Below are 12,044 nucleotides of genomic sequence, written 5' to 3' on the forward strand. Positions count from 1 at the left end.
TCTACAGATAGAATGAAGAATTGCAAATGTTACAACCCTATTCAAAAAGGAAGAGGCATAAACCCAACAATTACAGGCCAGTCTTTCTAACATCAGTGGTAGGGGAACATTTAGCAACAATGTTTCAGGCCAAAATTAATTTGTTTTTGTCTCAGTTGGTTTTCCTTTACCTCCTTTAGAGTCTTCTTGGCAAATGCAGTGCAAGGCATTTGCTAAATGGAGCTCTCTGAGCGCTCCACTGAACTTTGTCAGAGGGCAGACTTGACTGATGTGAGACATTGATTGTGGTGCACCTCGGCTGCAATCTGGGTTCTCTACCAGGCTCCACTTGTCCCAGTTTACTGTATAAAGGCTTGAGGAGTGCCCAATTTGGGCACCGCAAGTTGAAGCCGGGTGGGGGGACTGTGGGATCTGTGATGAGGAAATGGTTCTTAAAGGTGCTGTATTGCTTCTATTCCTGATTAATGGTGCCGTGTTGATTTTGCTCCTGCTTTAATTCTTTGATTCTGTGTTGATTCTGTTCCTGACTTCTGCTTTTATTCCATGGCACAGTGATCGTAGTCATTCAGGTTGACATGGTGGAAGGTGAGCAACAGATGGATTGTAAGGTCCTTGTATAATAGCAGGGTTAAGTTGATGTAAAGGTGAAGTTGCTATTGTCCCAGATGACTATAGGCTGCTCTCCCCTTTGAGGGAGAGAGTTGACTGGTGGTGATTTTAACCTGGACATCACCACACCTCAGGGACAAGGTTGAGAAAGTGGGCCTTCATGAATAACTACTGCTGGGATGGGAATTGAACCTGCATTGTCAGCGTCACTCTGAATCACTAATCAGCCATCCAGCCAACTGAGCTAAAGGTTGATGCAAACCTTCTCCTGGAACTTTCTTGTTACAATCTCCCTCCTTAAGTGAAAGTGGTGGGATGAAGCTCACAACAGGGAGTCAGGGGTGTTGCGCTAATCAAAAGGTACCCCAAAGTGAGATGCATTGTTGTTTTGAGATGGGCATCTATAAGACTGGTATGGGATGAGTTGTATTATACAGGTGCACAGTACTCTGCAGTGGAGAAAAACAATGGAATAAGCTGAGTCCTTGAGTGTGGAAATGGCAGAAATCTCATCTTTTGTAGAGACTAGATGCAAAGTAGTCTTAAAAAAAAGTCTTCACATTCACAAAACGTTTTCCTGTATTTGTCTTTAATTGGCCCATCCCTCTGACTACTCTTTTACAATTTATATGTTTACAAAGGATATTTACTTTCCTCCATATATTGTTCGTTAATCTATTATCATTTAATCTCTTGGAAAAGATAGATTAATAAGCGAAAGTTGACATAGATTTGTTAAAAGCAAATTGTATTTGATTAACTTGATTGAGTTTTTGAGGAGGTCATGGAGAGATCAATGTGTGGTTAATGTGTATATGGACTTTCAAAATGAATTGATAAAGTACTTGTTGGCAAATCTGAAACTGATGAGGTTAAAGAGGTAGTGATTGTACAGAAATGACATTGACCACTAGTGACTAACAGTTATTTTACAGACTGCAGCAAAGTTGCAGTGGTGTCGCCCAGCAGTCGATATTGAGACCACTGCTCTTTCTGGTATATATTAACAATCTGGATTTAGGTATACAGGATACAGTGTCAAAGTTTGCAGAGGACAGAGATCCTGGAAACAGTGGTGATGATAATAGTAAACTTAAAGAGGACCCAGATTGATGAAATGCCCAGACATATGGCTGATGAAAATCACAAGAGTGTGCGGTAATTCATTTCAGTAAAAAGAGGCAATACAAACCAAATGGTACAACTTTTAATGAGATTTTTAACAGACAGATTTGTGGGTACATATATACACATTGTTAAAAGTGACAGGACAAGTTGAGAAAACTTCTAACAAAAACATACAGAATCCTTGGCTTCACAAATACATCATGGAGTATGAACCAAGAAAGTTATACAAATGTTTATAAAACACCTATTGAACTTCAGCTAGATTGTTTTGCTAAATCCAAACATCACACCATTAAGTCCTTAGAGAGAGTACAAAGTGGGTTTACCAGAATGGTACAGAGATGGGAGACTTCAGTTTCATGAAAAAACTGGAGTTGTTCTTGGAGCAGAGAAAATTTGACAGGGGTATTCAAAACTATGAAGGATTGATAAAATGCAAGGAAAAAGTGTTTTTAGTGGAAGAAGGATTACAACTAAGGAGGACACAGATCTAAGGGAATTGTGAAAAAAGCCAGAGGCAACATGAAGAAAAATTGGTCCATGCAGTGAGTACTTATCATCTGGAATACTCTGTCTGAAAAGGTGGTGGAAGCAGGTGGGATGATAATTCCCAAAAGAGAATTAGGTAAATATTTAAAGGGGTAAAATTTGCAATGTGTATGAGAAAAAAAAGGACAATGGGACGAACTGGATAGTCCTCTCAAAAGGTTGGCATGGCCAGATGGGCTGAATGTCCTCCTGTGCTGCATCATTCTATAATTTATGTAGACAATATAGTTGCTGAATACACATTTCATTGGTTCCAACCGCCAAGACTAAAATTGATCCCATTATTTATTAAACAAATAGTTCTGAGCTATATATGTGCACATATATTTCAAACACAGTGCATGTACGTTTGCCTGTAATATGTCAACTAATGAGCTGAACAATGCATCTGGCATAAATAGGATTTATGGCTATTCAGGTGGCAGACATGAATATGGTTGGCAACAGTCATTGCAATCCAAAACAATTCACTATTGAGTAATTTTCTTGGTCATACTGTGAAACTAAAAAGAAAACGAAGTTACAACATCTTTAAAAAACAGGATGTTATTAATGGTGAACTTACTGGTAGGTTTATATGATTCATTATTCTGTCAGTGTACTGGACTGGTGGCAGTAATGACAGGAATTTTCACAGCATGTGATTGTTTTGGGAAGAATCTTTGAAACTAAATTGGTGACAAAATCTTCTACATTTAGAAAAATACCGCAGGGAGATTATATCTGATATGACAACCTAGAGCCAATTATACAAATCCTACTGTTTCATGGGCTACTACTTTTAGGTGTGCGTTATTGGGCATGTTTATACTTAAAGAGGTTTTAAAATTACGGTAACAATACAATTAGATAAAATGAAGTTGGGGTGGGAGTGTGTTAAAATATCAATAATTAGACTGGTATTAATGATTATGCAAGTATTTCAAAAGTCATCACAATACATACAGTAATTATCAGTTGCAAACATAGGTTTGGTTTCTGATGGAGTTTCACACAGTAGTAATAATTACATTCAGAAGTCAGACCTGTTTTTTAATTTTGTTACATAAACACTTTTTAGAACAGGGAACCCTTTGCCGCATGAAATGGTTGAGGTGGAAACTATTGCATCCTTTAAGCAGAATGTAAACTCTAATATGAATGATTCTGTCCTTACTTACATAGAATCATAGAATCCTACAGTGCAGAAGGAGGCCATTCAGCCCATTGAGTCTGCACCAATCACAATCCCATCTAGACCCTATTCCTGTAACCCCAAATATTTACCCTCCTAACCTCCCCCCCCCCAACACTAGGGTCAATTTAGCATGGCCAATCAACCTAACCTGTACATCTTTGGAATGTGAGAGGAAACCTGAGTACTTAGAGGAAACTCATGCAGACACAGGGAGAATGTGCAGACTCCGCATAGACAGTGGACCAAGCCGGGAATCGAACCTGGGTTCCTGGTGCTGTGAAGCAGCAGTGCTAATGGAGTGCCATACCTATCTTGGTTTTTGCAACCTAAAGATATAAGAATAGCATCATATTTTACATTTGCTTTTATTTCTAACAAAACTCTAATGTAGTGGGAATTTGTTTAAATTGTGCACTGGAAAAACCTGTCTATTTCCCTCAATAATGTTGACGATATCAAAGAATGACAAAATTGAGAACCAGGATTCTGTAAAATGGTACATATGCAAGACTTTAGAGGCAGTTATGTTTTAAGGTGTATCATTCAATTTAAAACAGTGTGTGCTAGAATGGGGATGATAATCATAGTGAACTCTGCCTGGAGACAGGCCCATGTGATTTAGTGTCATGGAGCAGAGGCCCAGGTTAAAACTCGCAGACACTCAGGTGCCAGATTTCACACCTTGACACAACAGATGGGTAGCTGATCTTGCTGGAAGGGCATAAACATTTAGACCAAGAAAACAGAGAAGACCAAAAAAACTGCTGTTGCTGTGCCAAGCAAGGGGAAAGGAAGTTTTTGTGTTTATCACCAAGTGGGAGTACTGATGAGAATACATTCCCTTTTTGAAGTGATGAGTCTTGTAAAGATTTAAAACCCATGGAGTTGCCAGAGAACACTGTGCTGTTCAATGGTGCTTTGGAGATTGGGTGAGGGTCTTTTAGAAGGATGCTGGAAGACTTGCCTTGTTGTGGCAGTGTAAAGGGATCATTTTAAAGCCAGTAAGAGTTTGTAACCTTACCTACAAGGCTATATATTTGTTGGGAGTTTATTATTTGTGTAATGTAAAAATGTGCCATGGGTATTCGATTATCTTAATTAGTTAATGGGAAAGTATCTTTTTTGCAAATGCATGAGTATACCTGCAAGTTCCTGTCCAAGCCACATGCTATCCTGACTTGGAACTATAGCATTGTTACTTCACTGGTCACGCGTTCAAACTGCTGGAACGTCCTTCCTAACAACACGATGGCCATACCTAGTCCTCATAGACTGCAGTAGTTCATTAAGGCAGTTCACCACTACCCTTCTTCAGGACAATTAGGGATGGGTACATCCTATGAAAGAAGTAATGGCTGGGATTTTAAACATAGAACATAGAACACTACAGCACAAACAGGCCCTTTGGCCCACAAGTTGCGCCAATCACATCTATACCTACCAAGCCATCAAACTATCTGTAACTCCCAATCCCATTAGATCCCACATACTCATCCAGAAGTCTTTTAAAAGACCCCAGCGAGTTCGCCTCTACCACCACCAATGGCAGCCGATTCCACTCACTCACCAGCCTCTCAGTGAAAAACACACCCCTAATGTCTCCTCTGTACTTGCTTCCCAGCACCTTAAACCTGTGTCCTCTCATAACGACCATTTCAGCCCTGGGAAATAGCCTCCGAGAATCCACCCTATCTATTCCTCTCAACATTTTATAAACCTCTATCAGGTCATCTCTCAACCTTCGTCTCTCCAGGGAGAAGAGACCTAGCTCCCTCAACCTATCTTCATAAGGCATGCCTCCCAATCCAGGCGACATCCTTGTAAATCTCCTCTGCACCCTCTCAATAGCTTCCATATCCTTCTGGTGAGGTGACCAGAACTGCGCACAGTACTCCAAGTGGGGTCTGACAAGGGTCTTATAAAGTTGCAGCATTACCTCCTGACTCCTAAACTCAATCCCTCAATTAATGAAGGCCAGTACACCATACGCCTTCTTGACCACACCCTCCACCTGCGAGGCTGATTTTGTGGTTGTTATGACAGCAAAACTGTTAGCATTCACTGTCATTATTGTGTACACTCACCTGATGAAGGGTCAGCACTTTGAAAGCTTGTGGCTTGTGCTACCAAATAAAAGCCTGTTCAACTTTAACCTGGTGTTGTGAGACTTCATACTGTGATTACTATGTAGAACCTCCAACAATATTGAGCTACTTAAACGTGTATTCAAATACCATAACCCTGAATTTGCTGCCAGCGATTCGATGTTGCTCCACAGGAATGCTGTATTAGCCTCCAACAATTAAATTAATAGAGAGATGAACATAATGACGTGAACTTAGGCTAATAACCCACTTCTTCAGAATTTAAGTCACCAGAAGATTTTATGGCTTGTAAGAGGACTTATAATAAAATTGCAACATTTAATGAAGCCAGGATTTTGCTGGAAGCTTTTTATTCGAAAAAATGTTGCATAAAATTATGGAGATACTCAAGTATCAGATTTTCTTCAAACTTTCTTCACATCCATATGCTTTTTAAAAAATGATTTTCATATGTACCAGAGCTGTTTAAAGAGAAAGCCAAAAAGAAACAAAATGCTTTTTCCACAAGTGCTCTCAATGTCATATGCTTTGTACAAGAGGGAGTTCAATGCAGCAAATAGTGAAGAAAAGTCTGAGATACGAGTAGTGTAAAGGCCAGGAATGACTGATAGTTCCGAAAGTATATCCAGCTATATTTCCCACATCAGTATGTTTCCATTCAGCAAGAATGGGGGATTTGGTTTTTGAGAATGACATAGGTCAAGTGGGTGAAGTGTCAGTGGGGGGAACATTTAAGGAACAATGGTCATTTTCTCAGAAGCCTTAGGTTGGTTATGGAAAAGAATGGAGGACAATCCAGAAAAAAAGTAGTGAACTGGGGGAAAAGCCAATTTAAATGGTATAAGATTAGATCTGGACCAGATAAATTGGAATTAAGCGCAGGAATGGATTAGCCAGGCACATGTATGTATGCACTAATGGTGGGGAAGACAATCCAGGTGCTGAAATCACACTACCAGTACCTAGTCAGGTCTCTGAGGGCTTTGAAGCTGTCACCTATCAAAGTGGTGAGGATTGTGACAGTCTGTTGTACAATGTACAATTTTGCTGAGTGGGAGAGACTGACCCTTAACCGTGCAGAAACATGGCAAATCCAAACATTGTTGTTAATGCGCCATTCTATGGGTCCACCTGGAGGGCAGCTTATGGACATGCATTTGGACAGAGGTGAGAACGAGGCAAGATGCTTCCTGTGCCCCCCTCCTGAAGGGAGGCACACATAAGAACAGGCTTATTGGAAGTAAAGCACTCTTCAAGCACTGCCTACTAGGGATCGGGCCACCATTTTTAAAAACCGCTCCTAGTGCAAAGCAGTTCACCCTGCCCAGGCACTGCCACCTGGCACCTTCGCAAAAACAATAATCATTGCATTTCAAGGAGGTCTTCTTGACTTTTCTTACTGCTTGTATTATTGTCTGTGCACACTCCCCTATCCTGCTATTCTTCACCACCTGTCTTCACATGAAGATGGCACATGTTACATTTTCAAGCTGTCTCCAACATCTTCTACCCACTTACTGTAATTTACTCCTGCCCATTCCATCACCATCAGCCCCCTCTCTGGATTCCAGCATTCACAACACAGATCCCATCCCTTGAACAACCACCTCTGCCTCAAGGCTCCCTGGTTTATTCCCCCCCTGCAAGGCTCTCTTTGTTTCCTGTCCTGACTCTTTGTCTTCCAGCAACTCCCCTACCCTTGATAGGTCATACATAATTGTCCTTGGTCCTCTTGTAATCCAGGCAGCTTTCCAGGTTAGTGCTGCCTGCATCACCAGAGGACCACAAGTTGGTCTGGTTGTGAACTGGACTAATGTGAGTTCCTGTCGGTGGAGCAGAGGTGTGCCGGGGAGTTGGGGGTGGGGGTAGCAGTGGGGAGCGTTTCGGAATAACACTGATTTGAATATCATTAATGACAATCAGAGGAAATGGTGGCCTGCCACAATCCTGCCATGATAGTCCGGGTTACAAGTTGCTATCGCAATTTCTCTCTTTTGGGACACTGATTTTTTTTCCTCCTCATACATTCTCAACCCTCACCAACCACGCACACTGTTGCTGGCAGGAGGGGAATATTTATCTTTCCTTAGATAACTTCTACTTTCTCAGGAGACTAAGAAAATTTGGCATGCACGTTACAACTCTCACAAATTTCTACAGATGTTGCCCAGACATGATAGTGTGTTCCTGCTCACTCTACCATACAATGTAATATAATCCTCCCATCTACTTAATTAATTTGGTGAGCAGCACATGATTCGACATGGTCATCTGCCCCAAACCGCACTCCAGCAGAAATCCCTCCAACTTCCCACCTGTGCCACAAGACTTAGGCCCAAAGTAAAAAGTTCCTGTCAAAGTTACTGTATTGACTTCAATCAGGCCATTGAAGTTAGCCTATTGGAATATGAACTTCCTGATTAGGGAGTCAATTGATGGGCTAATCAGGGAGTCTTTTCTTTGTATTTAACTGGGAGTGTCAGTTCCTCTGGCACTCCCAAAGGTAGACTGCTGTCTGATAGCACTCTGTGCACTGCTGTTGGAATTATAAATAAAGGGATTTTGATGAAGAGACTTCTGCTCCGAAGACGTATTACAGTTACACACACACTGCACAGTTAAAAAATATTGCAACAAATTAGTTGTTCGATCATGTTTGAATTTGAGTTGTGGCATTTCCTAAATGAAGGCCTTGAGTAGGTGGAGTTGGCTGTGCAGCTGCAATGACTTCCACTGCTGAACTGCCAGAGGTTATTTTAACAGGTGAGCTTAGAGGTGGAATCAGAGTTCACACGGAGGAGAGAATGTTCCTTACTTCTGTTCTGCAGATACAGCATGTTTAATTCCCTAGTTTCTTTAAGCAGACAAACAGCTGTTTTAAATATCTTACCCTGGGTTGAAGCCTATTCCAGATGGTTCTCTGTGGATCTGTTTTTTCCTGACGTTTTCAGTGATTTTTGAAGGTAAGACGAGATGGTCACTATTTTCATGTGACCTGTACCAGAATGTCATCTCCTAAATAAGGCATCAACACTTTAAGCAGCTTTCTTCCCACCTGTGGTTCTTAGCTTTTGTCATGGGGAAGGCACAATTTCCATTCTTGCAATGAAATTTTTTTTATCTTCTAGACAAGATCACAATGAACAATAATAAAATTAATGATTGTCTTTTGTTCTCTTGAAAGAGGACACCCATCTGAAATCCACAATCTGGTAGCTTGGAGCCATTTTGAAACTGTGTTTGAATTCAGTCCAGGTTTTTAAAAAATGTAATCTTTGAAATAGTTTCTTAAAAAAAAGATATCCGCCTACCATAACAATGGTCGATTTCTTGTTGCATACCAAGAGATTCAACAATGTAATACTTAGCACTCATCTTATATCCCTTTGGTTCAGATTAAGTAAAGCCTAATTTTACCCAAATTGATTGGTTTACAACTATTTCATTGTTCAGCTACCATGTTCCTCTTCATATGTTTCCTGTCCTTGATCTTTGCAAAGTCTCAACATTCATGCTTGTCTGACATTTCTCACTTTCTACAACCCTATGGTTTCACACCCAACTACTCTGACCTACTTATATCTGTCACTGGTCTTACATGTATGTCCAATTTAGAAAAACATCTTTTTCAACATTTAGTCAAGCTGAGGTGCTTAAAACAACATTTTAGTACAACTCCATTACCTTTACTCTATACTTTGATGTTCATGCACTCAAGGTGTTGTTAATGACAACTGTTGAGGTTTTCTGAGGTAGGGTTTAGTATCAACTTTATTCAAACGCAACGAAGAATCTTTTCAAGCAAAGCTAACAGTCATGTTTTGCCAGTGATTGAGTATTACAAAGTTATTCATAAAAACCCAAGAAAATACACCAAACCCCACAGCTGAGAGGTATCAGCAGGAATAAATAGACTGGTGGGAGAGCAGGCCCGAGACCAGGAGTGAAAACAGCCAGGACAAGAAGGCTTATATCACAATTGGTGTGGAGTGGATCACAGGTTCAAGGAGGAGGAAAGATAAAGTTGATGTCACTGGAAAGCATGTATGTGATAGGTTGTGTACTATTTCTTTTTTAGCTCTCTAAAGTAGAGTATTGCTTTAAATCAGAAGTTAGGATATGGAAAAAGATGGACTGAATAGAGGAGTAGTTAAGAGTAAAAGAAATAATAAAATAATATGCACATAAGTGGGTCTGAAGGCATTAATTGATATTAATAATTGAATTAGATACTTTTAAATTCTAACACAGATTCAATAAAGAAAGGAGAACATGCCAGGGGCAGCACAAAGCATACCTAAAAAAAGGGGTATCAAGCTGGTGAAGATACAACACAGGATTTATTGCAAGCCAAACAGAAGAAACAACATATTATAGTCAGAGCTAAGTGATTTCGGAACCAAAGGATCAGTGCTAAGTTCTGCAGTCCTGACTGGGAACTAAACCGTCAATCCTTCACTGTTACTGTGTCAGAATCCTGAAATTCCCTTCCTAATAGCACTGTGAATGAGCCTATACCACATGGATTATAGTGGTTCGAGAAGGCAGCGTGGGATTTTCAGCCTCTATCTAGTCCTACAGTGAGAAAAACTCGAATTAGTGAATGAAATAAGATTTATTAAGACATTATGTAATACTTAAGAAAGTACATTAGACAATTGAAAATAGATGGCTTTTGCTTTCTGCGAATTTTGGATGCAAGTCATTGCTTCCTCAGCCTTTTCTCTTATTTCTTCTTACTTCTTTGTGTCATCTTATACCTGTGCTGCCAATGTCTGTCTGTAGATGGGGGCTTCCTCTTAAGGCTATGTATAACTATTAACTATCAAAATACAGTGTAGTGATGTTGAAGATATGACTTTACAACCAAATGATCGAACGGGAGAATGATGTGAGGAAGCCCTGCACTCAAGGTATAGAATGCGGGCAGCTGGATATCAGTCCGAAGAACAATACCCCTGTGAAGGCAATTATATGTTCCCAAAATCATATTGCCTACCTTTCCGGTGGGCATTACCCAGTAAACATTAGTACAAATCAGTTAATTATCATCCTGTCATTAACTCCAGCCAATAACAATACACATCATGAGCTAATGGATTTCATTTGTTATTAAATTGTGGATGTTACCTCCCTTCTGTTGCCCAGCAAGATGGGATGCTGGACAGTGAAGTGATTCCCACTGAATTGAACCCATGTGACTCTCGTTTGACCCTGAGAAATCCTTCATGTCTGCTCGCCATCTGTGTTATCTCTCGGAGTTGTATGACCCCAGTCATAAAGCTAGTATTGGTAGCCATCTTGTTCCCGACACCACAGATAGCATTACTGCTTTCAGTGAATCTATTGTTCCTTCCCTCTCCCTGTATTTTGTCACTGACCGAAATTTTACAAAATGTAACCAAAACCAAAACACATCCATCTTGTAAACTCAAAATAAATGTTTTAAAAAAGAAATATTTGTTAATTATGCAGAGCTGTCTCCTATGACAACAGCCCTGACTGGCTCATGTTCCCATAATCCAAGATCATTCATTCTAAAGTTAGTGTCATGTTAGTGTTCCTAAATCTATGGCCATAGATTATGTGTTTATTAGCCTAATTAGCCACCCACCACCCCCCTACACCAGTTCCCTTTTTTGGTCATTGGCCAAGGACCAACTAAGGCCACTAAATGGGTGTATTTAAGTAACTAATCTTAGCCCTCACTAAGTATTTTGACTTTCAGATTCTCTTCTTGTTTACCCCATCTGCTGTCACTGATGCTGTTCCTCCTGTAGACTCAGAAAGTTGTGCATTTCCATACTTGATCAGGTATACAATTATTACTAACACTAGGATCACAATGAAAATAATATAATCCCTTCCAGGGTCAATGTTCCCGGAGAGCCTATTCAACCCGAGAGCCAACCACCCAAAGTAAATGGTTCAGGATCTTTGAGTTTCTCCACCTCCTTCTTGATGTGTACAACCAGATTAGTTATGTTTACTGAACTGTCTGATATGTAAGTGCAACACGTTGATCTAATTATGGCACATGTCCCTCTCCTTGCTGCCAAGACGCTATCCAACGCCATTATAATCCCCCTGTATGCATGGCAACATCTCACCATTGATCATCGTAAGGGCAGCTTCTGTATTGGCAACTTGTTCCCAGTGGAACATAAATTGTCTCTCACGTTGTTCTAACCACTCCATAATGGATAAATATTATGCCGAAAACCATTCTTCTTCTTCTGTCATAGCTTGCCAGTGTCCTGGCAGACAAGGGAATTTATATGTACGCAGAAAATTTCTTTATGGTAACAAGATCCCTTCCATCCAACAGGGAGCCAAGCATAGGCTCTATATCCACGAATCCAATGTACCATTTTAAAGTTGGATATTATAGTTCACTGAAACATGATGTATTACATGACTGATTATTACTGGATGGGTTCAGGCATAGCATATTCCTTGGGCTTACTGTATAATCA

The sequence above is a fragment of the Carcharhinus amblyrhynchos genome, chromosome 8, assembly GCF_965287045.1.
Source record: "Carcharhinus amblyrhynchos chromosome 8, sCarAmb.v2.hapA, whole genome shotgun sequence".
Taxonomy (NCBI): Eukaryota; Metazoa; Chordata; class Chondrichthyes; order Carcharhiniformes; family Carcharhinidae; genus Carcharhinus; species Carcharhinus amblyrhynchos.